A 24859-nucleotide genomic window follows, 5' to 3' on the forward strand; every position below is an offset into this window, starting at 1 on the left:
AAGTGAACCCATAACGGATGCTTACTAATGACTCCTGGGGAACTCTTGTCCACATGCACAGAGAAAGACTGTGATTTTTAGAAATTTTCTTAGAAATGTAGGAAGCCACCCTTCCCAGCAGTGCTTAGCAAACACGTACATGACCCTCACCAACCTAACTTGAGCTATATGCTCATATATGAACTAATCAGTGTGAACAAGATATGCAATTACTGATGAGCTCACATTGAAGTCAAATGCCCCACTCCTAGGGATTCAGCTTTCCCCAGAGCACACTGGCTGGGATGAGATATTTGAACTAAAAGTTGGGTTCTTACTAAAAGAAGAAGTAGATGTTGGAGAGATAACCTCATTACAAATGGTAGGGGGGGAAAGACAGAGTGCTTAATCCTCAGGAGCTTCTATTCAGGGGAGGGGTCGGGGGGAGATTTTTCTCAGGGCTTCAGGACTGGGGCAGCTGGGCAGTTAATGCCTGGAATCCAGAGCAGGACAGAATGTATCTCTACCCAAGAGCTGGGAGCCTTCCAAATATCTTTGAAGATTAAAAACATTAAAACTCTGCCTGAGAAAAGTAAAATTTATGAAGTTATAAAGTTAGCTTATTCGATTCAACTCGGGAACTTACACAGATCAAATGAACTGCAATTGTGTTTGTCTCCTGATATTCAAATAGAAGGGTGATTGGTGAGCACAACCCTTCAGGATGTTTACAAATATCATCACTTTCAACTTTATACAGGCTTGTGAGATAAATATTCCCGTTTTCCAGATGAGGACAACAAGGCTCAGAGAGGGTAAGTGGCCTGGCAAAAGTTTTCGAGTGCCTTCTGCCCTGCCCCATAGCCCCTCTGCAGCGTGAGGACGCAAGAATGAGCAACCTGGAGTTGCAGGTGGTCCTTTTCCCCTAAATGGGTTTGAGAGCCACCAGCACCTGTTCAAGGGGTCCTTGTGGTCACACCTTGAGGATCCTCCGAGTAGAGCAACTTAGTATACAGACAGGCACCACAACTCTGTCCTGTGCAACTCTGTCCTTGGCTCAGCAATTATTGGCTCCATTCTAGATGACCTCTGCCAAAAATTTTAACATTAAGAATTGTTGCCTGTTTCTAATTTTAATAATTAATGGAAGTTTTACAACTCTCAGTGACTTTTAACTCAGTTTTCTTTGGCTTACTGTTTCTTGGGCAGTAACAGTGTGATCACTGTTATACAAAGAAAGGCTGGACATGATCTATGACCAACTTCTTCCTCCATGGTAATATCATTGCATGCTTCTGAATTCCCCAGCTTTTTGTACAATCGGGTCACTGTCTCAAAATTCGAGCAATCAACACTTGAGTTTAAAACGTGTCCTTGTAGCATACTTTTTAGGCTAATCCAATTCACGATGCTCTGACTTTTGTTGCCAACCGCTTACTTGACACGTCTAAAAATGCCCTTCTTCATGCACAGCTTTCCACACCTCAATTGCTGCCAGCACATCTTTATCGTTGCTTAGAACAAACAAGAAGTCATCCTAGACTCCTCTCTTTCTCTCACACCACACATGCAATTCATCAGAAAATCATCTGCCTTAAAAAAAATTCAACCACTTCTTGCCATCTCTATTGCTTCCACTCAGTTCTGAGCTTTCAGCATCTCCTGCATGGATTACTTCAATAGCCTCCTGATAGGTCTTCCTGTTTCTATAGTTGCCTCTTTATAGTCTATGCCAAGGGTGGCAAACTATAGTCCATAAGTCAAACTCTGTCAACTGCCTGTTTTTGTAAATAAAGTTTTATTACAACACAAATAGGCCCATTTGTCTACATATTGTCCATGGCTATTTATGTGCTACAATGGCACAGAAATGAACAGATTTGACAGAGATCATATGGCCCACAAAGCCTAAAATGTTTACTATCTGACCCTTTAAAGAGAAGGTTTTCTTCTCTTTAGGTCCCTGGAATACTCTCAACTTGGCAATCTGAAACGTCCTTTTGAAATAAAAATCAGATCAGGTGATGCCACTGCTCACATCCCTCCTATGACTCCCCAGTTTACCATGAGTAAAATCCAAAAAGCTTTACAAAGACCTTTTAAGGTTACATGATCTGGCTTTTCCATTACCTCTCTGATTTATTCTACTGCTATCTCCCTCATTCACTCTGCTCCAGCCCAAAGGACCCCTTGCTGTTCTCCCAACATGCCAGGTACAATCTTACCTCAGAACCTTTGCACATGCTGTATCTTCAGCTTAGAGAGCTCTTTCCTCAGATGTCTGCATGGCTCACTCTCTCGTGTTCCTCAAATCTTTGCTCAAATATCAGTTGCTTGTGGGTTTCTAATTAATACAACCCACCAGCCCTAGATCCCAGAATTCCTGAGACTTCCTTCACACTGTTCTATTTTTCCTTTTTTTTGCATAGCAATTGTTACATTCTACTATGCTATAATTTACTTATGCATTGAGTTTATTGTTTATTGTTTGCCTACACTCCCTAAAATATAGGGCAGGGATTTTTTGTTAGATAACAACTTAGAAAGGACCTGGACACATAGTAGTCATTCAATAAATATTTGTTGAGAAAATGAATGAACAAATGAATAAATGAAAAATGAATATAAAATATTTACAGGTCCTAACATTCTGCTAAGCACTATGGGGGAATACACACACACACACACACACACACACACACACACACACAAACACTCCCCAATATGTGACATGTTCCTCTATCTCAAGAATTTATTATCACACACAAAGTTGAAGGAATTTAGGAAAAGTATAATGGAATATAATTAGCACTAAAATGACTAGTATAGGCAACTGTACAGAGTAGATTAGAATAAAAGAGAACAAAGTAGGACAGAGTTGTTTGGGAAGGCTCCTTGAAACACCATGAACCACTCCCAAAAAAGTAGAGAGAATTAAACTCAATTAAACAGTGGGTGGCAGGAGGAGCTCACAGTATTGCATATGAAGGGCACAGCATAAGCAAAGCCAGGGAAGCGAGGAAGAACAATCTTTACCACACCTGTTGCTCAGCAAATTATTAGTCAGCCCTAGCTTAACAATCCAGTGTTGAAGTTTTGATCTTCCTCCATCAATCATCAATCAATCAATCAATCAATCAATGGGACATTGAGGAGCTTGGTCTAATCCACCTAGAGAGTCAGTACAGAGAAAACAGGCTATAGAAGGGAACATGGAGCCCTCTGGAAGACCCCTGGCCAGGTAGTGCTGGAAGAGCACAAGTGCAGGGTATGCCTTTAGTAGAGCTTCTTGGCATCTGCATGTAGGAAATCCTGATGAACATTCACAAAGCTCCAAGCCCCGGACGTAAAAGAAAGGGAAAGAAGGTTTCCATTTAACAGTTAAATTTATTAAACCGATCCATGATGGGAAAAGGCAGAGTCTTCTAGATCCACTGAAATAGTTACTTTGTTATAGATTATTCAGTAATATGCAATCCTCCAAATAGTAATATGATAAGTTAATATGTAATAATACATGTATATACATTAGATATATACATTATATAATATATATCTATAACTGTATATATAATATATAGAGAAATATATATAATATACAGAGATACAGTTTCTAATACATGCAGATACATTATATCATATATATATGGATATATATTATACCTATATGTCTATATATCACATATCATATATATCCATATATATCTATAGATTCAAAAAGACTGACAATATGAAATTTTTTAATAAAAGGAGAGAAACCATGGAACTAAGTATCTACTACCGACCAAGAGAGAGAAGTACTAAATCAGGTCACTAGTGTAGTGTTCTGTCCTTTGAATCAAGGATACGTCATCAGGCCTCACGATGATTATGTATCCATTCAATTAATCAAAGTTCATGGAACATCTACCATGCACGAGGCTTATGCTAAGTGCCAGGGATTGAGTGGTGAGCAAAACAGACAGTGTGCCAAGCCCTGAGGAACAGAAGTCTCGTGCGGGTGCAGATATTAAACACACACTGGTCTAGGACAGTTTGGAGGGGTCTCCAAGACCAGCCACCAATTCTTTCTCTGATTATATGATCATGAAAACACCTTCTGATGACTACTTAAGTCTCTCGTATGGATTGTTCAGGCAGCTGGGAGGTTTGGGGGAGGTGGCTACAGATTGAAAACCTAATTTCTGAATCTGCCGTGCTGAGGACTAAACCATAGATTTCAAACCACCGCAGGAAAGTCACTCTGTGAGCCTCGTGGGGGCACCTTCCTGCTGGCTACATACTCTGCTTTCAAGAGAAATTTTTTCTTGAGCTTTCTTTCTTTTTCCCATTCACATTTTTTCTCACATCTTCTTTTTTCCCCCCTCTAGGTCTTCCCCCTAATAAGCTTGTCTTGACTTACCTTGAGTTCATTTTGTCAGATTGTCTGTTGTTAATTCCATGTCATCACTGCCTCTCTCCAGGTTTTGCTTTGCGTCACAGGGGAGAAGGCTGCATTTCCCAGAATTGTTTTTCCCATTTACTTCCAGGTCACATTCTGCCACTGAGGGGTACAGACATGAAATCTGGAAGATAGTTGAGAAGGAGAAACCACTTTCTCCAGTGGCAGTTCTGCCAGAACACGAGCAGATGGCAAACACGCGATTATCAGCAGCAACTTCTAAGCAAGTTCTTGGAAGTTACCTGATTTCCTGGTGCTTCCGAAGATTCTTGAAGTTTGCAGGCTCCTGGTGAGCCCCTGTAAACCACCTGCTTTGGTGCCACGGGCAAACTAAGGTCATCTGCAGGTGCTTTGTAGCCACTCGGGTGCTTTCTGATTTTATGAACTCAAGCCGAAGCTTCCCTAAGCCCTCTTAAGTCTCATTCCCTTTATCTAAAACCTTTCCTACTTGGAATACCTAGAAAGGCTACTTTCTGACCAAACTTGAAAAGTTCAGTAAGTTTGTATGGGAAGGACTATCCCCAGTTATTTTGGCCCTCTCCCCAAGATCCTTAAACTAAATATACAATGGCCTCCCTTCAGGTAGAGAAGAGAAAACAGAGGGAGGAAATGTAAAGTACCTATTTCAAGATTTCACGATTAGTGACTAATGTGCTCTTTGTGCTTCCTATACTGGAGCCTCACAGACTAATCAGAAGCTTGAAAAGAAGTCCTTTAGCCAATAAGAGAAAAACCTTTTTACCTGACCTCATATTGGATAATTGAGAAGCTCTCCTTGGCCTGTGGGTCTTCTTAGTGATGTTTTCAGGATATGGCAAACAGGCTTGCTTGGCTAGGGAACAGGGACTCCATAAAGGAGTCAGTAGGTTTATAAAAATATGATCACCTAGTGGACTCCAAAGCTGGTGGTTCTCAACATCCTGCAGATAATCAACTGCAAGAGCAGTTACAAAAAAAAAAAAAAAAAAATATGTCCAGACTCATACCAAAGATTTGATTTAATTGTTCTGGAGCCAAACCAAGACGTTAGTAGTTTTTCAAAGTTCTCAGATTATTTTAATATGCAGCCAGGGTTGAGAAACACTAAGAAGATGTCCATGAAATGCTCGGCACAGATCCTGCTCAAGAAATGTTAGCTCTATCCTCTGCTGTCATTGTTGGGAAATCTGAGACTTGAGCCCAGGCTTCTTGGAGGAGTGTCCCTTCCATTTCCCCACAGCAGCCCGGAAGCGTGGATAAGACCATACAACACACTCCTTGGCACTGACTGAACATTCCAGTCAATGGAGACTTTGCAAAAGTACTGATGCCTGGTAATCCTGACCCATTAAATCAGCGCCACTGGGGTGGGACCCACGCGTCAGTATTATTATTAATTATTCCACAAACATCGCCACATGATCTGATCTCTATTCCCCCATTATAATTTATTTGTAGCTCTTTATGCCACTTCAGTTACAGCTGCTTGTTTATATCCTCTCTCTCACTGTACTGTGAACCACCTGATGTCAAGGTGGATGTTTTGTTTCGTATTGTTTTTATACATTCTCTTTCCCCTTACGCTCAGAACCCACCAGAGTTCTAACATTTTGTATATATTTAAGTAATATTAATTTAATTAATTGTCTAATGCTGCAGATACCCATCTGAAGCTCTCCCACTTCTCCAATCTACTTTTTCACTTACATTCCCAGCTGTACTTTCTTCTGTTGCTGTTTTATAATATCTTTTCTCACACTGTAGCCAAAATGATCTTTTCAAAATTCAACTCTATCATTGAAGTCTGTTGGTGGGTACGATAGTATATAGACAATGATATAATTAGCATGCATGTGAGTTATAATATTTGGTCTATTTTTGTGTATGTGAGAAGGCATCCACAATTTACAAATGTCCCCAGTGATTCAAAAATGCACCCAAGGTTAAGAATCACTATTCTAGGGGTAGACTGAGGCCAGATTGCAGAAGCACCTGAGACCCAAGACCAACTCTAGGAGTTGGAGTGTAATAAATGCGGGCACTGGGTCATCACTGATGTCTTTGAGCAGAGATGCAGTGGAACCGGAGACGTGTTTAAGTGTATAAGCCAGAATGCAGCATGTGGATATAAGAGAGACTTAATTACTTCTGAGAGGGTCCTTTATTCATTTCTCAAAGGACTTACATAATCATCTCAGTTCTGTTTCCAGTTTCCTTCCTTCTATAATTATTTTTTCCTCCATTCACTTGCCCTGATAGCCTTATACTCATTTGAGCAACTGTCAAAGGGCCACATTTCAGTATATTAATTCCCTTGCTGAATGTTACAGATGAATTCCCATCTGCTAGTTTTATTAAAATATAAATGGGGAAAAAACCCTCTACATTATCTAGGAGATCCATGAGAGCAGCCTGGCTCCATGAGCTGTTGTCTACAGTGGATATGGGTTATGAGCGGTCATGATCCTAAGGACACAGCTCTTTGTTAAAAAGAAGACCAGACTGGGCAGAGACGGTGCCTCCCTGATCTGTGACTGCCATTGCTGGTCCCCACAGCTAATAGAATTTCAATTGTCAGAGCCATCCTGGAACAATAGACTACAACTATGAATTTAATCATCTAGAAACCAACGACATAGTTTCATTTTTCTGAAAGAATTTGCATCTTTTAAAAGCGTTAGCACAGCCATGGCTTTGCTAGCACAGTCTTGCGACGTAGGGGGCAAATAACCAAAAATATTCCAGAAAGAAGATAAGGTAATGAGGTTAAAATATCAGATGGAGCAGCCTCTGGAACTCCTCCTTTGCAGCCCACCTTCACCCCCACCCCAAATTAAAACTTCTAGAAGAAAAAAACATATATTTTTAAAAATTAATAACTTATCATAAAGGCAGAAGGTGAAACCTTCACGTGCCAGAAATAAAGAGCAAATCCTTAGGCTGGAAGGCTATGGGAGCTGAACCTCTGCAGAATATAGTGGGAATCAAGATGTGATATTTTAGGTGCCGTGCTGTCACATCTCTGAGACGGTCAAGGCTTCAGGACTCGAGCACGGAACTGGACTGCCTGAATGAAGCCTGGAATTGGGGAAACTGCATCGTCTGTAACTGAGAAATGGAAAATCTCCTCACTGGCTGGGAAGCCAACCATTTGTCCTAGGCCTTGTTTCAGGACCCTCCAGATATGAGAGCCTCAGGAAATAGGATCTCAAACCCACTGTGCACCACACACCAGGCACCAAGTCCACTGGACACCTCTGGAGGACATCTTTCACATAAACAAGGGTCCCCTGTTCTGGTCATTGATTGCTATGTGACAAATAATCCCAAAAGATAGTGGCTTAAAATATCAGTTTACTGCCCCTCATGTTTCTGAGGGTTAGGAAATCAAGCAGGACACAGCAAGGTCCATGACGTGGACTCCATGACGTCTGGGACTTGTCTAGGAATAGCTTGAATGGTGTGGCTGGCATGGTGACGCTCACTGACCACGGGAGCTTAGCAAGGACTGTAAGACAGCTTCCTCAGCTCCTCTTCACATGGGTGTCTCCAGAGCTTCCTTGGAGGGTGGCAGCTGGGTTCCAAGAACACGGGGTAGAAGCTGAAAGGATACCTATGGACCAGGCTTAGAAGTCATGACGTGTCACTTCTGCCAGATTTCATTGACCAGGCACGAGCCACACACCAGCCAGGATTCAAGACGAGACCACACAAGGGTGTGAATAACAGGAAACATGGTTCTTGCCGTGGGAGGCGGGCCGGGAGTGGATTTTTAGAGACTAGTGACATGCTACTGGAATCAGGCAATGTGTCAGTCCTTGGCTGCAGTTGTGGAAATTCCCATGCAAAAGCCAAATAGAAACATGGATCCAGAATAAGACAGTCCAATGGTGCCCTTCAGAAATCATCGTAAAACTCCTCCCATAGAAGGACCTCTTCTCATTAGAGCACCTGCAGGACTGCCTCGGAATTCCCAAAGGTGATAGGTCCCCTGGAAGATGAAGTCAGGTAGGATGTAGGTGCCATTTAGCTGGGATGTGAGCTCCAAGGCTGACGAAGTGGGGATCTGCAGGGTTGTTCACCACCGAAGACCCAGACCCAGTTCCTGATTAGCCTTAGGAGTAAAGCAGAGCTGGGGTCGGGGCTAGATGGGTAGATGGGCTACCAAGTGAATTTAACTATGCATCAAGGAGTGCCACAGAGACCAGGAGTCAAATGAATGAAGATGTGCCATTGTTTTGAAGGACATAAGACCACATGCACGTTTATAAGAAATTTTACTAGGATCACAGACCTCCCATGTCAGCCCAGCATTGATCTCTGAACAGAAGCCCCAGGGTAGCACAATTCACAGTGGAGATGTGTGCTCAGATTAGCACAAATGACAAGTCCTACTGTGTTTCCTCTGTCTGGAAGAAGAGTAACGGAGGACAGCCTATGTGGGGGAGAGCGTGAGAGGAGCATAGCTGTCAAGGTTGTGGCAGGTTCCTTTCTGCCCTGCTGATGCTTCAGAATAGAGTGGAGATCTATGACTGCCTCACAATTCGGACTGCTTGAAAGGCAGCAAAGAAAGAATACCTAATTTAATAAATCAAGAAGCTCAAGCATGGAAAGGCAATGCTATCCCAAGCCAGCATTCCTGTTGGAATAAGCACATGGGAATGTGAATTCAGAAAGTCCTTCTCCCAAGGAAATCCCCTTTTTGACAGCTAATCCAGCACAAGTGGATTATAAAGTAGCTCATGCAGTGAAACGTTTAGAAATGCTTCAGAAAATCATATCATCGGAGCCTCTACCAAGGAATTGTCAGTCAGCCATACAGAATATTCTGTGTGACCTTACCTTAAATGCTTGGCAGAAATATTTCTTCCCTTCTGGATGGGGTCATATAATTCGTTCAAGCCAATGAAATGTGAGCAGAAGTGATTGTGTCACCTCCAGGCTGAAGCCACGAAAAAGTCCCTTTAAGATTACCTTGTCTGGAATGGCCATCATCAAAATATCTACAAACAATAAATACTGGAGAGGGTGTGGAGAAAAGGGAACACTTTTGCACTGTTGGTGGGAATGTAAACTGATACAGCCACTATGGAGAACAGTATGGAGGTTCCTTAAAAAAACTGAAAATAGAACTACCATACGGCCCAGCAATCCCACTACTGGGCATACACCCTGAGAAAACCATAATTCAAAAAGAGTCAGGTACCAAAATGTTCACTGCAGCTCTATTTACAATAGCCAGGACATGGAAGCAACCTAAGTGTCCATCAACAGGTGAATGAATAAAGAAGATGTGGCACATATATACAATGGAATATTACTCAGCCATAAAAAGAAATGAAATTGAGTTATTTGTAGTGAGGTGGATGGACCTAGAGTCTGTCATACAGAGTGAAGTAAGTCAGAAAGAGAAAAACAAATATCGTATGCTAACACATATATATGGAATCTAAAAGAAAAAGAAAAAAATGGCTCTGAAGAACCTAGGGGCAGGACGGGAATAAAGACGCAGACATACAGAATGGACTTGAGGACATGGGGAGGGGGAAGGGTAAGCTGGGACGAAGTGAGAGAGTGGCATGGACATATATACACTACCAAATGTAAAATAGAGAGCTAGTGGGAAGCAGCTGCATAGCACACGGAGATCAGCTCGGTGATTTGTGACCACCTAGAGGGGTGGGATAGGGAGGGTGGGAGGGAGACACAGAGGGAGGAGATATGGGAATATATGTATAAGTATAGCTGATTCACTTTGTTATAAAGCAGAAACTAACACACCATTGTAAAGCAATTATACTCCAATAAAGATGTTTAAAAAAAAAAAAAAGATTACCCTGTCTGTCTCTCCACTTGCAATAATGAGTATGGAGGCTGTGTTGACACATCAGGGTCTTTAGAGCAAAGCAGCCTGACTCACTCTGCATTTGGAGGTCGTCTGCTACTGCAGGCAGCATAAGCCTCATCTATGCTGTTACTCTGGAGACCTGGTGGGCTCATTTTGTAACCCTAGAGGTGCCCTGATGCTGGAGCCCTCTCATGGGAGAGCTATTGGTGGGGGCAGCACAGGGGTGGGAAAGCTTGTTGTTCAGCTTGGAGAGGTGTTAGCAGAAGCAATCCTAGGATGTGCCTCCAAGAGAAGAAAGCTGAGTGAAGCCACAGTCAGAATGAGGGAAATAGTATTGGTTAAACTCAAAGAAGGAAGCATAGAAAACCTGGAGAAGGAGTGATGATGTGGTGGCCCCCAGAGTTGAGGTGCCAGGACATGGTGTAAATTGTGCTCGGGATTCAGCTGTTCAGGTCTCAGCTTACAAACAGGTAAGACATGCTTCAGTGCCCATTCAGAGAACGTACTTCAGATGAAGGTTGTGCTCTAAATTCTACTAATGGAGAGTCTTGTTACTTGAAGCGTGAGATGATTATAACAAAGGCATCGTCATCCATCCACCACAGAGTAAATGAGCCCATGTATGGTATTTACCAATGTATAAAATGATGACAAACATCACACTCCTCTGGGCACTTTAGCTGGTACCTTGGAAAAGTTGAGCATTGTCACAAAAATGCTGTCTTCCTACATCAATCCTGGCCTGAGAAGAGCAGGAGAGCATACATACTGGCAGCAGGTTGCAGAGACAGTGTTTCTGCTTCAAATCCTTGCTCTCCCACTTTCTATTGGGAGATCTTGCAAGGTGGTTATTTGACTTCTTTCTGCTTCTATTTCCTCATCTGTCAAATGGAGATGAAAGTGTTTCTTTTTTCATGAGGTCAGTACGAGAATTATACTGGATCAGGAAGAAAAGTGCTAAGTACCGTGTCTGATACATGAGTCCTAAATAATGCTAGATATCATGATTTAAACAGGACCCTTTAAAGTACTGGACAGGTATCCCTACCCACCCCCTTTCCCCTCTTTTCCCATCTAAATGCCTAAGACAGGTCATTTCTCCCCTCTCCACACCTGCCACACAGTTCCTGGGAGTACAGAACTGCACTGTGGGGTCTCGCTCTGGAATGAGGGCATCACAACTTGAGGGTCTTAATTCCCTTCTGTCTCTAACTTGCCACTATTCTTGTCTGCTTCACGCCTAACCGGGGTGTTCAGGAGCAGATTACACGCGGCCCTGCAGCTGCTGCTTTGTGAACGAGGGCTTCTCTTAGAGGGAGAGAAGTCAGACAATTCCCTTCTTGTGCGCTTTACTGGATACCAGAAAATTCCCACTACCAATAACATTTTACCACCATTCACATTCTCATGTCTAAAATTCTGTAAGGCAGGGCACATTCGTTTAGCTAAAATATAAGAATTCCAGGGAGAAGATATATAGCAAGAGTTATCGGTCACATTTACCTCGGTACAAATGAATTTCTCAGATTTCTTTTCTGAAAGCAGGTTAGACAAGGGGGAGATATAAGAGAGGATGAAAAGCCTGAGGATTTGAGAAGCAGCTGAGAAGGAAAAGGATCCAAATGAGAGCCCTGGGAACTCCAGAGATGCTCACTGTGGAAGTACCATTTGGAGCAGGGCTGCTCTGAATGGGCCATGTCCCCAAATGAGTCGTACCCCCAGAGGCCTCGTAGGGTTCTCAGGGTCTCACCCGAGGAGGAGACTACTTTCAGATCCTGGGATTGCAGAGTGTATAACAGTAATCTGAGGAGCTATTCATCAGTGAACAGGAAGTAATCAGAGTGCACAGCCAGCAAGTGTGGGCTTTGGAACCAAAGGCATTTGTTTTAGGACACGTCCCGCATGGGGGATTTTGAGGGCCAATAAATATGTCAAATGCCCACCCTGCCCCTCAGTTAAAGGATTTGAGATCGCCTGGACCTCTAAATGTGCCACTGTGGCCCTTTGGGGGAGTATAAACATAGGAATAAACACAATGGATGAGCAAATCTAGCTGGGATTTATTTGGGCATCGTATTTTAGAGGAGAAGTTTAAAATTTTTTAGTTTACGCACTTTAAAATAATATCGAGGCTCCCAAAGAACTTTTGTTTATGTGGATTAACTTATCTCTAGAATTATTTACCATTTTGGAAAGTAAAATTGAGAAATTAAAAATATTTTTATTAATTTATTTTAAATAACAGTAATAAAATATTAACAGAAATAACATACATTATGAAAAGTAACTTTTTTTCCAAAAAAAAATGATTGCTTTGTTTCTTCATCAGTCAGCTATGATATTATATGTGTGATATAGTAGGAAATACATATATTTAATCTTTGTCCCATCCTTGGCTCAGAGCTCCTAAAACCCCTGGAATTTCCTGAGCGATGGGGGTGAGAGAAGCACTTTTTGTTATTCCTAAGAAGCCCTTTTCAACTGTACCTGTGTTTATACTAATGAGGTGACTCTTGGAGGGCCCCCAGGTAGCTTCAGGGTGAGAGCTGGTACACAGAGGAACCAACCTTGTGATTAGAGGGTCGGAAATTTCAGCTCCACCCCTTCTGGAGGGACTGGAGATTGAGTTCAATCAACAATGACCAATGATTTGATGTAATGTAATGAATGTAATGAAACCTCCATAAAATCCCCTAAACAGGGTTTGAGAAGCTTCCTGGTTGGTGAACACATGAAAGTGGTGAAGGGCGGTGCTCCTGTAGAGGGTATGGGAGCCATGTGTGCACACCTACACATTGCCCTGTGCTTCTCTTCTGTTTCCTGAGTTGCATCGGCTATAATAAACTGGTGAACATAAGTAAAGGGTTTTCTTGAGATTTGTGAGTTGTTCTAATGAATTATCAAACAGGGGCAGGGAAGGTTGTGGGAGCTCCCAAATCTGCAGGCAGCCAGGCAGAAGTGTGGGTCACCTGAGCTCCCCATTTGTGGCAGGTGTCTGAGGTGGGCATTCTTGTGGGACTGAACTGTTAACCTGTGAAGTCCATACCAACTCTGACAGTCAGCGTCAGGATTGAGTCGGACCGTTGAATACCCAGTTGGTGTCAGAGAAACAGAGGCATATCATGTAGCCTCTGGAAAACACCATATGAAAGAATGAGAGAAAAAGCAGTAACATCTTAGCATTGTTGTAAAAATAGTTTTGACTTTGCAGACCACACCCCCTCCCCAGAAAGGGACTCAAGGGACCCCAGGAGTCCCTAGACCCCACCTGAAGACCTCTGTGTTAGAGGATTGTTTTCTGTGATTGGACTGTTCTGAAACTATCCATTCCTTAGCTCCAGAATACATCATACAAGTCTCAAAGGTCCAAAAAAGGTTAAAAATCGCTTTTTCATAATTAAGATTTACGATGAAGACTCCAAGGAGTCCTTGGAGTTTGTGTCCAGAGACAGCACGGAGCAGAGAATGGTGGAAGATGGGATTTGTTCCGTAAGTTTATCCAGAGCTCATGGCGTATGGTGACTATGCCAGGAGTGAATGAGTACTCAGTACCTAATAACGGCACTGGGGAGGTATATACAATGAGTGGGAAATGAAACGGTAACCTCACTGGTTGTCAGTGGGCTAGAGCGAGGAGAAAGGCCCTCAGAGCACGTGTGCTGGGTATGCAAAACCCTCCCATCCCTGTACCTCTCAAGGGAAGGGTGGGAGGGAAGCCTGTCCCTCCTTTCATTTAAATGCTGATGCCTGCCATAATTTGCTGCAAAGCCGTTTTCTCTCTCACGACTTAGGAGAATGGAGTCAGATGGTTAGCATGCTAGACTGTTCAGAGCTATGTCGAAGCAGCAGGTGACCTAGAAAAGATCTGCCCCCCAAAAAAAGCGATAACACGCTGTCCCTGCATAATGATGATATTTTGCCTCTATGCACTGTTAAGAAGTTTCAGAAATATTATGGGAAACAAGAAAGGGATTTTTCATACAGCTGGCACCTGACTAAATAAATGTATATTTCATACCTGATTCTTTAACTAGGATCCCAAATGCATTCTCATACTTCTGCCAGACAGACTGTTATCCTTTTCTTATGCAAAAAATCTAGATGGACTTCCAGCTCAAGACTGTGCCTGGTTAACAGCCCTCAATACCACCTGTCTCATTTTCTCTCCTTAAAAATATGGGAAAAAATGAAAACTCTCACTACTGTTGAAAACCGTCATTGACAGACAACCTAATGTCTGAATCAGAGAGGAACAGACACTACTTATAAAGCAGATGGAGCCGCACTGAGAAACACTAAGCCAACGAGCCTCTGCACCATGCAAAACACAGGCTGTCAACAAACGTGAGACAGAGGCATTGTCTGCAGCCTGATCTGACCCACCCATAGAGGAGAAGCTCATGCTTAGATGCTGCCAGGCTCTGAGGCAAGCAGAGGATGGACTCTGCCTCATTAGCTACTTTCTAGAAAGAATACAAGTCCCAGGGGAAAAATGGTCCGGATGTAGGAGCGGACTCAGGATATAACGTGATGTGTAGTCCCACAAGTGAGGAGCTGGGTGTATGAGCAGAGAGAAGTCCCCTGGTAACGGGCCACACTGGGAGTGGGTGGGAGTTGTGTGGTTTTGTGTGGTGTGGTATGTGTGTGGGTGTGGCACGTAGGGCACGTAGTATATGTGTGTATGCCTGTTCACGCATGTAGCATGTGTAATGTGTGGTATGTGTTGCATTGTATTGTGTGGTGAGTGTGTGTATGATGTACTGAGTGAATATGTATGTGTGAGTATGCAGTGTGTGATACGTGTATGTGGTATGTGTTTGGTGTATATATGTATGTGGATGTGGTATGTGTAGGGTGTGTGTGTATATACCTAACTACTATAATAAAGACTCCTAAAGAATAAGGCAATTGAAAGAGAGGGATGAGTTCCCTTGGAGAAAGACCCATCAGAAACTTGGCCTGGAGCTGTTTGCGCACGTTGACCTGGCCTCTGGATGCAATAAAGGGTGGTTATTATTGGTTCACCATATGCTGAACAGAGAGTGGGAATAGGAGTCTTTCATTTACACTATCTGCTTCTAAGCATCAGATCTGAAAAGAAATCTGGTTATTTTTTGAGAAAAAGAAGAAATCCATCAAATAATGTGTAACTATAGAAGCATAATTTATACCAAGAAAAAAGAAATAACATCTGGAAGGCTCCGAAGAAAAAGACATCTCTAAAAAAGTATACCTCAATGACTAGAGAAAAAGATATTTCAAGGAAATGTTTTAGTGTCATGAAGAGATGGAAGAAGGCATAAGCAGGAACAGTGCTGTAAGCAAAAAGGCAGGGAGAGGAAAGGAAGACGCTGTCATGAAAGGCGCCATTGTGGGGAAAGGAGCCACTAAAACAAAGCTTGAGGCAGCGACAACCAAAACAGGTCAATTCGTGGTGCAGAAAATCCCATCACCTACTGGAAGTGCAGGTTTGAGAAGCCTTTCCAGAATGCCAGGTGAAAGGATAAGGGAGTCAAAACAAAGTAAGAGGAGATAGGAATAAAGTCAGCAAAGAGTGTTCCTGGAAGAGAAACAAAAATAGAGAAAAGCTGAATCAAACCTATAACATAAGAAATCTTTCCTGAGCTTGCAAAAAAGGGGAGAAAGAGGCTTGTGGAAGCAGATTCCAAGAGCTTACCATACTTAGGCACAGTAACTGAAAATATACCTGGGGTATCCCCACCTCCACCATCATCTAGTCATGTCTTATCAAATCATTTTTATTCATTCACTCAACAAATACTTATTTTAGTGCCAGGCACTGCAATTATAAAGATCAAAGGAAAAGTCCTCAAAGATTTAGGCAGAACAAAATTGTTTACCTACAATACCCACCGTAAACCAAATATTAGATCATTAGAAGAAGACATCTATCATCTTAAGGGATAGTTTGGGGGCTCAGGGATTTCTTAGGCTTCCAAGCTACCTTTCCTGTATGAACGTAACAAAACGACAAATGCAGGTATACATTTGTTACCAAACCAAACTTGGATCCACTTGCTTGCCTCACAGCCAAGCCAATCTACTTACACCAGGTTGTGGTGGAAGAAACTGCAGCATTTATTGCAGGTGCCAAGCAAGGAGAATGAGCAGCTCATGCTCAAAAGACCCAAACACCCCATGGCTTTCAGGCAAGCGTTTTTAAAGACAGTGTTAGGGGAGGGGATCATAGGAGCATGGCCATCTCATGGACCTTCTTCTGACTGGTTCATGCTGAGGTAACAGGGTGGTGTTTCAGGAATCTTAATCATCAACTTTCTGTTTCCAACCAGTCTGGGGTATACCACCATGCTCCACCTGGGCAGTGGCGGGGGTCTTCGATCTTGCAGAACAACTTAAAGATACATGTCAGATTGTTATATATATATATCACTTGAGGAGGAACTATTGCTGAACTGTTGATCTTGACTACTTTTCCTTTGTTTCTGCATTCCCTCACTTCCCTAATTAGTAACTGGTTGAGTCTGGTCTTTGGAACTCAGAGAAGGGCTGGGAGACTAAAGCTTCTTTTCTACAAACAAAAAATGGGGGACATGAGGGGCTTTTGTACCCGGGACAGCCCCACAGGTTCCTGCTTGGTTTCACAGAGGTGTAAAAACCATGGCATCAGTATTGAATATTTAAAAATATATGTAAATGTTTTCCACAACTAGTGGAGAATTGGAGCAGAGTTAAAGGCCTAAAACTGAAGAAGTCATTCATGTACAGAAGTCCTAAAATTATTAAAACACAGATAATCATAAATAATTGGTACATGTGGTTGTAAACTGAAAACATGTACCAAATATTATACTAGAAAAAGGATGTATATAAATGTACATACCCTTAGCGCAACAATTCTATGAGTAGAAAAATTTCCCCCAAGCCATTACTTAAGGATGGTTTAATGGTTTCTAAACAAGGATATAATTTAGTGTTAGTTACAAAATGAGAAAAAACAAAAGAATAAGAATAAAACAGTGGTGGCATTGGTTATATAAACAAAAATTTATATCTACGATGAAATAAAATACAACAATGTAGATGATGTAGATAATGTCCATTTATAGGGTAATAAGCTGCGATATTGTTATCTAAAATATGGGTTCACTTCTTGGTAGGTGTCAAGCCAAAAGACATAACCAAGCCAAAGATCGGGAGAGGGAAGGATTTCTTATTACTTGCAGCAAATAAGGAGAACACAGAGACTCTTTCCCAAAGCAGTGTCTCCCCAGCAGCAAAACTGGGGAAGTTTTAAGCTAAGGGTACTTGCATATTCATGAAGGGGCTTGGGTGGTCCACTGAGTCCAAGCTTTAATTGATAGAAGTCACGAGGGTCAGAAAACGTCAACATCATCATCCGTTGGGTTCCAGTTGATCTGGTGGTTGAACACTTTAGGATAATCTTTACCATTGAAACAAAACTGGGAGTCTTTAACAACTGATATATAATCTTTGCTATTGCTTCTCTTTTGCCTGATAATAGTTGTTTGTTCTTTTGTTCCTTTAAGATCATTAATTACTGAGACATGTTCAAGGGCAAGCATTGTGGCCAGGCCTAGATCATAAAATGGTTTAGGCCAAAAATGGCTTCTCTTATGTCAAAAAAGCCACGCCTGGTTCTCTTCCTCCAGGGATCCCCTGTCCTGTTTGTTTACAATATGTTGTCATGTTAAAAAGAAAAAAGCAACTTAAAACCCAATATTTACTGTATAATTCTACTTTAGAAAAAAATATATGGGGCTTCCCTGGTGGCGCAGTGGTTGAGAGTCCGCCTTCCGATGCAGAGGACGCAGGTTCGTGCCTGGATCCGGGAAGATCCCACATGCCATGGAGCAGCTGGGCCCGTGAGCCATGGCTGCTGAGCCTGCGCATCCGTGAGCCTGTGCTCCGCAACGGGAGAGGCTACAACAGTGAGACGCCCGCGTACCGCAAAAAAAATTAAAAAATTTTTTAAAAAAAGCATGTAAATAGAAAATAAATTCTAAAAATTTCTGCAGTTGAATGTTAATAGTTGTTATATCTAGATGGCAAGATTTTGCATGCTTGTTATTTTCTATTTTATCCTAGTTTGTTTGGCTCATCTGGATTTTCCAGTTTTTCTGCAAGTTGCATGTAAGCGATTTAAATAAGGCTGTGACATAATTAGATTTTCAAGGGTAGAAACAGGATTGCAGGGCCAATATAAGAGACAAAGTAATTGAAGCAAATCAGATGAGAGATGATGGCAGCCAGAAGCCAGGAAGTGGCAGTGGGAATGGGCAAAAGTGGTCAGACTTGAGTGATTCCAAAGACAAGAACTGATGAGCTTGAAGATTGGTTACTAATGGGAGTGAGGCTGCAGATACCTGCAGTGCAGTAAGAGATCATGCTTCCTTGGAGTTTAAAATAAGGATGAGTCAGCCAGATGGAGAGGGAGGGAAGGCCATTTCAGCCAGAAGTGTGTGTCCCATTATTTGACCTGTCTTACAGTGGCCTTTCCCAGCCAAATTGCAAACACACCCACCAAAGTTGAATTAACATTTTCAAAGGGAGAGGAAAGCATAATTCCCTCTGGAAACTCTGAGCACATTATGTCAAAGTGAATCCATCCATCCTGGCTACAGCAGTTTCCAGACAGGCTGCCCAAGGCTGCTTTGCAGAAAAGGCTTATTCTGTGCTGAGCACCTCATTTACACCTGAATGGAGAACTCCTGAGAATCCTGGACCAGCCAAGCACAGCAGAGTTACTATTTCCAGAAAATTTTCATTTGACCCCAATGACTTACAATAACAGAACAATGTCCCATTACCCAGTAATAATCACTGTGACCTTCACTGGGAATGAAGGGTCCTTTCCCACAAGGACCTGATCCAAAATACCATCCAGCAGATGGGAGCTCCTGTCAGAACATGAAGATCCATCACACTGACAGGTTCTCCCTGAAGACCCCAAGTGCCAGAGGATTTGAACAAAGCATCCTTTTATATGCAGGGTGAAGGAGGCACAAATTTCTAAATGGCACACAATACAGTAGCCTGTAATTATCTATTTTTAGCAGAATTTTTAAGTCAATAGGACAGGTCAATACGATTTCCATTCCAAATCTTCATTGAAGTTCTTTATCAAAAAAAGACTGTTTTTCACTTGACCTATTCAACATTTCTTACCAGATATAATTTCTAACAATGATAATGATAATCATAATGAAATAGTATGAATATTTCTTAGTTTGCCAGACCCTATTACAAACCTATCTCATTTTACCTTTATAACAATCAACATGAAGAAGGTAACAATTTCTACAGATGTCAGGGAGAAAATGTGTCCACTTGATTGAACCAAAACCCATCTACCTCCCACACTGAGGAGTTAGGCTTTTATTTTAAAGAATATGCTGTTATCAAGAAAGACCTATTAAACATTTGCTTTGACCTTTGCCCTCAAAGTCATCCAAACCTGAGTTACCGGCTGGTTTCTCGAAAAATGTAATTGTTGACTTTTCTTTTCACCACCTTCGGCATAACTAGTATAAAGGAAAACCTCTAAAATAGTATAGCCATATTGCCACAGAAACAGATTCAGAAAAACAAACCTGAGAATGCTAGAGAAAGGAAACATATTATGTAAGTTTTCCCTTAGAGTTTGGCAGCCTTTGTTCATAGTTGGCTATAAACTCATTTAGTTCTACCAATAAGCCCACACAACTTTACTTCCTGACATCTGTTCTCTCCTCCAATGATCTGGAAGTTTTCTTTCTTCTGATAAGTGTAAAACATTTGTGGGGATAAGATGTGTTCAGAAAGGGACAGAAAGCAGACAGCCTGATTCAATAGGTCTTGGCGGGGGGGAATCCCAGGAAGCTGGATTTCTTTAAACAACCCCTTCAAAGTTTTCCTTACCCAGGTGGTTTTGGAACAATGTTTTGAGAATCTCGAGTCAGGTATTTGGTGGTGGTATGCACATAGTGATTAGGAACATGGCATCATAGGGTCCAGAGTCAAATCCCAGCTCTTTGTGTCACCAACTGGGTGAAGGTGGCAAGCCAATTAACTAAGTCTCAGTTTTCCCATTTATCAAGTGGGTGTGATAATAATGTATGTAAATTAATGAGCTAATATATATATGTGCAAAGTGGTTAGCCCAGCGTCAGGATTACAGCAGGTAATCAATAAATGGAAGTAATTATTATCATCATTATATTATATGAAAAGTTAGATAGTAATATAGTATGCAGTGAAGCCCTCATTTTCTTGGACAGAACTAAGCACAAATCCCCATGTCTGTTGCCCGTGGAGTTAGGTGAGAGAAATGTCTAATGGTAACACACAACACGTGTTAACAAGCTACCCAAATTAATAATCCAATTAAATTCCACTTTAAACAGGAACAAAAAAGGGAGGGGACCTCTAAACCCCTTCTCAGCACAAGCTCTCAGAACAGTAGACTGCTGACTGTCACCAGGGTGACTGTAGATACAGCTTTCATAACCATTCCTGAAATCACTCATATTCCAAAAAGAGAACATACTTCTAAGAGTAAAACTTAGTAATTAAGACACTCAGCCAAAAAAAGACATCACAATACATATCATAACACCCATAATAACACTTTTAGAGAATTGACTATGTCCCATCAACTGTGCCATGCCAAATCCCCTCCTGGAATTAGCTCATTCTATCCTGACAGCCACCCTAGGATGAGTGTTGGTTTGATCTCCATTTGCGACTGAGGGTACTGAGGACAGAGAGATTAAGTAAGTATTTATGAACACCTCATGGGCAGTAGAACCAGGTTAAACCCAGGATAACACATCCCAAAGCCTGTGCTCCTAATCAGAAACCACACACAGAGCTGCTCATGTAGTCAAGAGAACAGGAGTTTCCCCAGAATGTGGGCAAAACCCAGTGGAGAGGCTGTTTAGTGCACTATGCAAGCTAATTGTTGTCACCAGCTTGTTAATGAACAGGAAGTGGGTCAAGATAATGAGAAGACAAGCCACAGACTGGGAAAAAATATTTGCAAAAGACACATCTGATAAAAGACTGTTAATCAAAATATACAAAGAACTCTTAAAACTGAATAGTTAGAAAAAAAAAACAACCCAATTTAAAAATTGGGCAAAAGACCTGAATAGCCACCCCACCAAGGAAGATATACAGATGGCAAATAAGCATATGAAAAAACACTCCACATATGTCATTATGGAATTGCAAATTAAAACAACAAGATACTGCTATATACCTATTAGGATGGCCAAAATCCAAAACACAGAAAATATCAAATGCTAGTGAGGATATGGAATAACAGGAACTCTCATTCATTGCTGGTGGGAATGCAAAACGGTACAGCCACTTTTGATGACAGTGTGGTAATTTCTTACAAAACTAAACATACTCTTACGACACAATCCAGCAATCACACTCCTTGGTATTTACCCAAAGAGCTGAAAATTTATATCCCCACAAAAACCTGCACATGGATTTTTATAACAGCTTTATTCATAATTGCCAAAACTTGAAAGCAACCAAGATGTCCCTCAGTAGATGAATGGATAAATAAACTGTGGAACATCTATACAATGGCGTATTATTCAGCGCTAAAAAGAAATGAGCTATCAAGCCATAAAAAGACGTGGAAGAAAACGTAAATGCATATTACTAAGTGAAAGAAGCCAATCTGAAAAGGCTACATATTGTATGAATTCAACTATATGACATTTTGGAAAAGGTAAAACTATTCTAAAACCATTCTATTCTAAAATTAAACTGGAAAGAATAAAACGATCAGTGGTTGCCAGGGGTTAGAAGAGAGGGAGGGATGAATAGGCAGAGTGCAGAGGATTTTTAGGGCAGTGAGACTATTCTGTATGATACTACAATGATAGATTCATGTCATTATATACATTTATCAAAACCCATAGAATGTACAACATCAAGCATGAATCCTAATGTAAACCATGGACTTTGGAGGTTCATTGATTGTAACAAATGCACCACTCTGGCGGGGGATGTTGATAGGGGGAGAGGTTGTGCATGTCGGGGGTGGGGGGTATATGGGAACTCTGTACCTTCCTCTCCATTTTGTTGTGAACCTAAAACTGCTCTAAAAAATTAAATCTATTTTTTTTTAAAAAAAAGAAGTGGGGCTTCCCTGGTAGCGCAGTGGTTGAGAGTTCGCCTGCCGATGCAGGGGACACGGATTCGTGCCCCGGTCCGGGAAGATCCCACAAGCCGCGGAGCGGCTGGGCCCGTGAGCCATGGCCGCTGAGCCTGCGCGACCGGAGACTGTGCTCCGCAACGGGAGAGGCCACAACAGTGAGAGGCCCGCGTACCGCATAAAAAAAAAAGAGAAGTGGATGCTAATCTTCAACACGTGCAGCTTTTTATAATTCATTTATAAACAATGATCTCCAAGTGGGGAAAGAGTCATGTTCATCTTGCTAGCTTTTTGAAAATTTATTTTGAAATAATAATAAATTCAAAGGAAGTTCAAAAACAGTAGGGTGAGGTCCTCATACCTTTTATCTAGTTTCCCCAATGATGTTTGTATGACATTTTGCATAACTCTGATACAATATCAAATCAGGAAACTGACATAGGTAAAATGTGTGTGTATAGCTCTATGCCATTTTGCCACATATGTAAATTCGTATAACCACCACCACAATATCTTGATCAAGTGCCGACTAAGATACTCAATGAAGATACTATTAAAGACTCATTGAATGAACAAATAAGCAAGTGGCTGATTGAATGCATGAGATAAATAAACGGCACATAGATCTTATTTGAATATAGGGTCAGTCAATCTCACAAATCATTTTTATAAAGTCTTGATCTGAGGGTTGTTTATAAATGCATGGATTGGAAGCACACCGCCACACTATTAAGAGCCATTTCAACTTGGCTAATTGAGCCTACGTGTGTTTAGTTGCCCTCCCCAAAAACATTGTTATTGAAATAATATAACATAAATATAGGGGGAAATGTGTACATATATATATACATATCCTTGATGATAGGAAAGAGTGCTATCCATGTGGCAAAAGAAGAAAAAATTGAGACTTTCTTACCATATTCAGAGCAATTTGTGGGAAGAAAAACAAAAACCTTTGTAGTAAGTGGAAGGGATACCCGTCAAGAATCCATTCTCCATCCCAGAACTCAGAAAACCAAGAGATGGGGCAGTGTCTCAGCCCTTGACAAAGTTCAAAAGCTCTAGGTGGAGCTAGTGCTCTGGTCTTAGTCTCCAAAAATAACTGGACTTTGAACTGGCCCAAATTCTCCCTCAACTCTTGTCTGCTCATCCAAGGTTTTTTCAGAAACCATCCAAGTATCTGAACAAAAGCAACAGCATCTCTGTAGAAATACTCTCAGCTCCAAATTTGATGTTATGAAAGACCCTCAGGAAAAACCCCTCTGCTGGGCTTGAGATCCCTGACAACTATATCCACTGTTTTTCTTCTCACAGGAAGCCCATCGGCCTGAAGACTGTGGCACTTAACCACGGTTTCTGTGGGTCATTTCTCAGGTAAGCTGCAAACAGGAGCAGACAGAGAACGTAAACGTTCTCATTGCAGCTCTTTGTTTAGAACGCATTTTTGCTTGCTTTTTTAAGGAGAGTAGAGAAACTTACTCCTCTGCTTCCCGAGAGAAAACTGAAAGTTAGATTCGATTTCAGAGGGTGCCCACAGTTTCTGACCTAAGGATATTAATCAGGGTGTCTTAACCCCTCCCATCTACCCTTTGCAAGAACCATCACCTATTTCCCCCGTCGGAGGTTCAGTTCTGAGTAAAACACTCCTGAGCACATCATCCTCTCCCAAGGAGCCTTGTCAGCCCCAGGATCCAGTCTATGCAAGCATCCCACCTGCCCTGAAGTTGTGGCAGTGCGGTGATCTCTGGAGACTTCCACTTGAAAGGGAATAGAGGAGGAGCAAAGCCCATTGGCTGATCTCTATTTGCCTCTCTGTGTCGTAAAATTTCCATCTCCTTGTGAATAAAAGAATCAAAGTATGTTCAATCCCAGTGCAGAGCTATATCCCTGAACTTTACAGGATTTAAACATCTTGAAAAAGTAGAACAACCTCTGATAGAAAAATCAATGAACACGTACAAAGTTTCTGTAGTTCAAAAGGAAACTCTCTAATGAATTTAGCTAATACAATCCAAAAAGAAGAGAACAGAATAAATGGTGTAAGTGAAAAAAAATGAGTGAAATTATCAGTTTGAAAATGATGTGACTATTTTAGAAGGAAACACAGATTGTTTGGAAATCCCATTGGTCCTAATAAGAGATTTAATTAAAGTAGCTGATTATAAAACCAACAAATATAAAAAGCAATTAGCTTTTCTATATACTAGCAATAACCTATTAGAAAACATAATAAAAAACTAAAGATTGCATTTTCAATAACACAAAATGCATATGAATCCACTTTAAAATTAATGTAGTGACTTATGTGAAGAAAATTATATCAATAGAAGTTAACTTAGTGACATTTTTTAAATTTAATAATTGAAAATTCATTCAATGTTTCTGGTCAGAAAAGTCCACATTGTAGACTGCAGTTAAAATTGTGGTTCCATGCAATTCAGATGAAGACTCAATT

At 41.4% G+C, this 24859-nt stretch overlaps 2 protein-coding genes across 8 annotated transcripts in view; one reads left to right on the forward strand and one right to left on the reverse strand.

The window, feature by feature from the left end:
- The window catches only part of NPSR1 (neuropeptide S receptor 1), a gene marked incomplete at both ends in the record, with an annotated part of 136715 nt that overhangs the window by 38701 nt on the left and 73155 nt on the right, over positions 1 to 24859 (forward strand).
- The window catches only part of DPY19L1 (dpy-19 like C-mannosyltransferase 1), a 242327-nt gene continuing 221853 nt past the window's right edge, over positions 4386 to 24859 (reverse strand). For all 7 annotated transcript variants that reach the window (XR_013829892.1, XR_013829893.1, XR_013829894.1 and 4 more), the window contains one exon: positions 4386 to 4544. The gene's annotated coding sequence lies outside the window, so the exon portion shown is untranslated. The remainder of the gene's footprint in view (positions 4545 to 24859) is intronic.

This window comes from Stenella coeruleoalba (genome assembly GCF_951394435.1).
Source record: "Stenella coeruleoalba genome assembly, chromosome: 9".
In the NCBI taxonomy this organism is placed as follows: Eukaryota; Metazoa; Chordata; class Mammalia; order Artiodactyla; family Delphinidae; genus Stenella; species Stenella coeruleoalba.